The sequence below is a fragment of the Lipotes vexillifer genome, unplaced genomic scaffold, assembly GCF_000442215.2.
Source record: "Lipotes vexillifer unplaced genomic scaffold, Lipotes_vexillifer_v1.1 scaffold1167, whole genome shotgun sequence".
NCBI lineage: Eukaryota > Metazoa > Chordata > Mammalia > Artiodactyla > Lipotidae > Lipotes > Lipotes vexillifer.
Window position 1 is genome coordinate 464,724 of NW_006773257.1, and position 6,042 is coordinate 470,765.

Below are 6,042 nucleotides of genomic sequence, written 5' to 3' on the forward strand. Positions count from 1 at the left end.
AGAACACAGGCATGAATCATCAAGTTCCTCCTCAGAACACACATGTAGAACTCTGGTATTGTGAAATATAGGACCATCACATGTCCTATAAATACAAAATTCCTTTTTGAACTTAAGATGTGGTTTTCTTCTTCTTTTTTTTTTTTTAATCTTTTGGCCGCGTGACATGTGGAATCTTTGTTCTCTGACCAGGAATTGAACCTGTGACCTCTGTATTGGAAGCACGGAGCCTTAACCACTGAACTGCCAGGGAAGTCCCTGGTTTTCTTCATTTTTTATTCATTTCTTTAACTTTCTTCATTCTTTCAGAAACCATTATTCCTTTTGTTAATTTATCTAAAATAAATTTATCAATAAAATAAAATTCAGAAATCTCTTATTTTGATATTACTACCATAGCACTGCAGAAAAAATAAGCAAATAGAAGTTGCACCCCTATGTAAATATTGAATAAAGTATTTCAGATATTTAGATATGAATAGGAAAACCTGTATTTTAATATAATTTACACTGTTTTGATTGCTATATCACATTTAGTAAAGGGAAAAAAATACCTGTAAAGCAGGAACAAAGAAGGTTTTTTTTAAGGGTTGGATAGTAAATACTTGAGGCTCTGAAAGAGGTATCTAGACCTAGGCCTGCTGTTTGCTAACCTCTGTTTGGGTAGGTCGGGGATGTGATGACCAATGATGAGGGAAAATCTAGTTTCTCAACAGATTCATTGTTTTGGTCAAGTTGCTTTCCTGAAGACAAATCTAGCAGAAATGGGCTTAAATCTCAATATGTTGGATTTTAGGACTAACCAAGTATAAGCCTCTTACTAAAGAAGGCTGTAATTTACTTTTTAAATTGTAAATACATTGCCTTTCCTGACAAAACTTCCCTGACAAAGTTCAACATCCTTAACCTCAGGTCCTACGTGACTTTGCTCCTTCCTATCCTCCTGTCTTTCACTTAATACTCTCTCGCCGAACCCTTTGTTTCACGATTCTGTTTCACTATTCTGTCTTGTTTGCCATTATTAGATTACCCTGCTTTAGCTCACACATGCCATCCCAGCTGTTAATATTCTCTCTACCCGGAGTAGCATCAGGACTGACATAGTTCACTTTTTTTCATCCCATAATATTCTCTTTATAAGCTAACTCCACTGGAAGGGGGTGATGTTTACAACCTTACCAAATTGGGTTAGGTACTTCTCTTGTCTCCCCAGCAGATTATCTATGGCTTTACATCTCACTTAAAACAAGCTAACATAAACCTTTAATTTTAGAACAGTTTTAGGTTTATGGAAAAAATTGTGAAGGTAGTACAAAGAGTTTCCACATACCCACACCAAGTTTCCCCTATTATTAACATCTTACGTTAGTATGGTGAATTTGTGATAACTAAATGAACCAATATAGACACACTATTATTGACTAAGTCCATATTTAATTCAGATTTTCTTAGTTTTTCCTAGTGCCCCTTTTCTGCTCCACGATTTCATCCAGGATACACATTACATTTATTTTTCATATTTCCTTAGCCTCCTCTTGGCGGTAACTAGATACTCAGACTTTCCTTGTTTGTGATGACTTTGGCATTTTTTGAGAAGTGCTGATGAAGTATGTTGTAGAATATCCCTCAGTTAGGATTTGTCTCACATTTTTCTTATAAGTAAACTGGGATTATGTATTTTGGGGAGGAAACCCATAAAGGTCAAGTGCCCTTTTCATCACATCAAATCAAGGATATATACTGTCAACAAGACATCACTCTTGATGTTAATCTTTATCATGTAGCTGAGGAAATATGAATTGTGTTTCTTCTTTACTCTTTTATCCTTCTTTCCAAACTATTCTTTGGGAGGAAGCACTATGTACAGCCCACGCTCAAGGAGTGAGGAGTTATGCTCCATCTCCTTGAAGGATGTGGTAGGCACAAATTAGCCTGCCACAGATATCCATGTCCTAATCTCCAGAACTGTAAATATATCATTGTACTTGGCAAAGAGGAATTAAAGTTGAAATGGATTTCAGGCTGATAATTAACCTCAAAACATGGAGATTATCTTGGATGACCTAGGTGGGCTCAAGTAATTACAAGTGCACTTAAAAGTGGAGAAGAGCCAGAGAGATGTGACTTTAGGAGAATAGTTACTGAGATGCAGTGTTGCTTGCTTTGGTCATAGAGAAAGGTCCATTAGCCAAGGCATGTGGGTGGCTTCTAAGCTGGCAAAGGCAAAGAAAATGATTCACCCCAAGGACCTAAAAAATGGAATGCAGCCCTATTTACATTTTTTTTTTTTTTTTTTTTTTTTTCCCGGAACACGGGCCTCTCACTGTTGTGGCCTCCCCCGTTGCGGAGCACAGGCTCCGGACGCGCAGGCTCAGCGGCCATGGCTCACGGGCCCAGTCGCTCCGCGGCATGTGGGATCTTCCTGGACCGGGGCACGAACCCGTGTCCTCCGTATCGGCAGGCGGACTCTCAACCACTGCGCCACCAGGGAAGCCCCCTATTTACATTTAGAATTTTACCCAGTGCGACCCATGTTGAGCTTCCATCTGGCAGGACTATAAGAATGCTGGAGCATCTATGTAAGTTATTTGAGATTTTTCTGCATGGGAGAATTAGCACTTCTCCTCCAGTTACTTATGTATTCAGTACCCTGTATGAGTGTGGACTTATAGATGTCTATATTTTGAGTTATAAACCAACGCTATTTTATTTAATTTGTTTGTTGAACTATTCTAGTTTTGATCATTTGGTGCTCTTTCAGTTGGCTCCTGTGTCCCTTTGACATACCCCCCATTAGTGTGAGAGAGACAGAGAGAGTGTGTGTAAGTATGTGTGTGTGTGTGTGTGTGTGTGTGTGTGTGTGTGACGGGATGGATGTTTACTACTTCCTTATGTCAGGCAGTACAAGATGTTTCAGGTTCATCTTATATATTTCCTACCTGAATCCTAGAATTAGCCAGTTCTATAAAAAACCCTGGTTCCTTTTACTGTAGAACAGTATTAGAAATCAAGATCCAGAAGGTAGATGTGCTTGTTGCTACTGGGGTGTCCTTCCTCCTATGTTCTCTGCCTGACAAAGCAAGGGTTTATATGTGTATATACTAATCTGTGTATATAAACATATCTATAAATATTTCTATATGTAAGAATCTATATTAAGGTGAACATGAGTTCATATCAATGTCTTCAACTTAGGTATATTAACACATGATCTTTCTAGCTTTTTCCCACTCCAATAGTGAGAAACCTGGTTCCCACCATCCCTCATCAATTCACTGACTTTTTAAATTCTAGTATATATGAATATATTAGTATCAGAATAGTTAACCTATATCCTCAGGGAAGACAAATTTACCAACTTTGTACAGTGCTTATGTGCAGTTTATTTTGCACTGAATCTTAGAGATTCCACTCATTTCCAAATTTACTTAGCTCAGCACTTTTTTCCCCACCCTGTTCTGTGAAGTGGTCTCAGACATATGTAAGTGACTGATTTTTTCAGGTCCCATATTATATTTGCATCAAAGATAGCATGGTAAAAATATGAGATATACGAAAAATATGTATCATTCTTTGTTTATCTGAAATTCAAATTTAATTTGGTCATGTTTTTAATCTGACATTCCTACTCCTTCTGTTCTGGAAATGCCTCATTTGTATTGGTCATATCTTCCATCTCTATCCTGAAATTCCAACCCCAGCCCTAATAATATCTACAAAACACTAAATTTTGTGTACATAATGACTGACTGCAACAAGAAAATTAAAGAACTGCTTTCTTGACCAAAGGATTTGCAAAGATGTAATATTGGTTGTGAAGTATCCCAAAAGGATATAATAAATTAATGTCCCTAGGTGAAGTTTAAACACAGCATAGGTTGCTAGAGTTAAAATCATTAAGATAAGCCAAAAGCTTTTCAAAGCATAAGTTGATTGGTAAAAATGTCTTCTCATTAAATAAGAAAGAAGACTAATAAAGTTCCCAAAGTTTTTTTTTAAAGCTTATAATATCAAACACTTTTGAAATAGAGTGATTACAACATAAATCCCTTTGAAAGTGAAGGGAGTCAAGGTGAAATAGGGAAAGTTATAATTTTTAACAGAGTTAAAAATGGTGTTTTCAATCCAGCAGTCTCTGGTAGCTTTGTTATAAATGTTCTAAGAAACTGGTTGAGGTCATATGACTTTTAGATATTATTTTTGACTATTCTATGAGGTGACCTAAGACTCCTAAGAATGAAGGTGGGTGACTAGAAAATACAGAATTACTTACTAAATTTGGTTTTTAAAAAACCCACTAATTTAATCAATGGATATACCTAAACTGCAAAGCTCTAAGCAAAAAACATTATAATCATATGCATAAAAAGTAGGAAAAGCGGGCTTCTCTGGTGGCGCAGTGGTTGAGAGTCTGCCTGCTAATGCAGGGGACACGGGTTCGAGCCCTGGTCTGGGAGGATCCCACATGGCGCAGAGCAACTGGGCCCGTGAGCCACAACTACTGAGCCTGCTTGTCTGGAGCCTGTGCTCCGCAACAAGAGAGGGCGCCATAGTGAGAGGCCCACGCACCGCGATGAAGCGTGGCCCCCACTTGCCACAACTAGAGAAAGCCCTCGCACAGAAACGAAGATGCAACACAGAAAAAATAAATTAATTAATTAATAAACTCCTACCCGCAATATCTTCTTAAAAAAAAAAAAGTAGGAAAAGCAATGCAACTGAGTAGCAGTGATGAATTTAGTAAGTGAAATGGTAAGGAAACATCAGAATTCATTCTGGTTGGGGTAGGGTGGGTGGATGAGTAGGTGTTGTTGAATTTTCTATTTCAAATATATTTGAAGCTAAATGGAAAACCACTAGTGTGTCATGGATATTCAAAAGTTTTACCTGACTATACACTTTCATTTTTTTCGAATTACATGTTCTTATCTAAAAGGGGTTATTTACTTTCTGTTTTGAAATTATTCTTGTTTTTTAAGATAAAACCCAAAAATAAGTAAATTGGGCAATCCTATCCAAAGCTTTAAAAATGTTCTATTTTAAAATAACCTTTTCAATAATTCACTTACTTATCTTGCCTGTAAAATTCCAATATCATGCAGAACAAACTGCTCATATATCTCTCCCAGATGGAAGGTTGAGAGAAGTTATTACTTAATGGCAGAATAACAGCACTTTAACTTTTCTCTTTGACCTCTTTATCTGTGGTGAGTCAGTAAACAATTATTTTAATCACTGCTTGTGTTGTCTGAGACAGGTACTATGCCTTTCTGCTTTCTATTAATAGAATGCGAGCGAAGGCAGCTAGGGACTATAGATCCGTGCTGTTGATAAATATTCACTTTTAAACATTAAGGACAATCACTAGATTTCCAAACTAGCCATATTCCTTAAGCACACTGAATATGTTAAGCAAATTTTAAAGAATGTTTTAATAGTATTATTAGGGGTTGAATTGTGCCCCCCAAATATTCATATGTTGAAGTCCTAAGCCTCAGTACTTCAGACCTTTGGAAAAATGATCATTGCAGATGTAATTAATTAACTTAAGAAGAGGTTATACTGGAGTAGGATGTGCCCCTAATCCAATATGACTGGTCTCCATATATGGAGATGTCCATGTGAAGACAGAGACACAAGAGAAAATGCCAGGTGAAGCCAAAGGATTTCATCTACGAGCCAAGAAACACCAAAGATTGCCAGCAAACCACAGTCAGCTAAGAATAGTCAAGGAGTCCTCTACAGGTTTCTGAGGGAGCATGGCCCTGCCAACACCTTGGTTTTTGACTTCTAGCCGTAAGAGCTGTGAGACAATAAATTTGTCCTTATGATACTTTGCTATAGCAGCCCTAGGTAAGTAATACATGTGTCAATATATTATGGATGAGTTTCTGGGTCTTCTATTCTTGTCCATTGATCTAGTTGTTATCTCTACATGAATGACCACACTGGCTTCTCTCTCTCTCCCTCTCCCTCTCTCTCTCTCTCTCTCTCTCTCTCTCTCTCTCTCTATATATATATATATATATATATATATATATA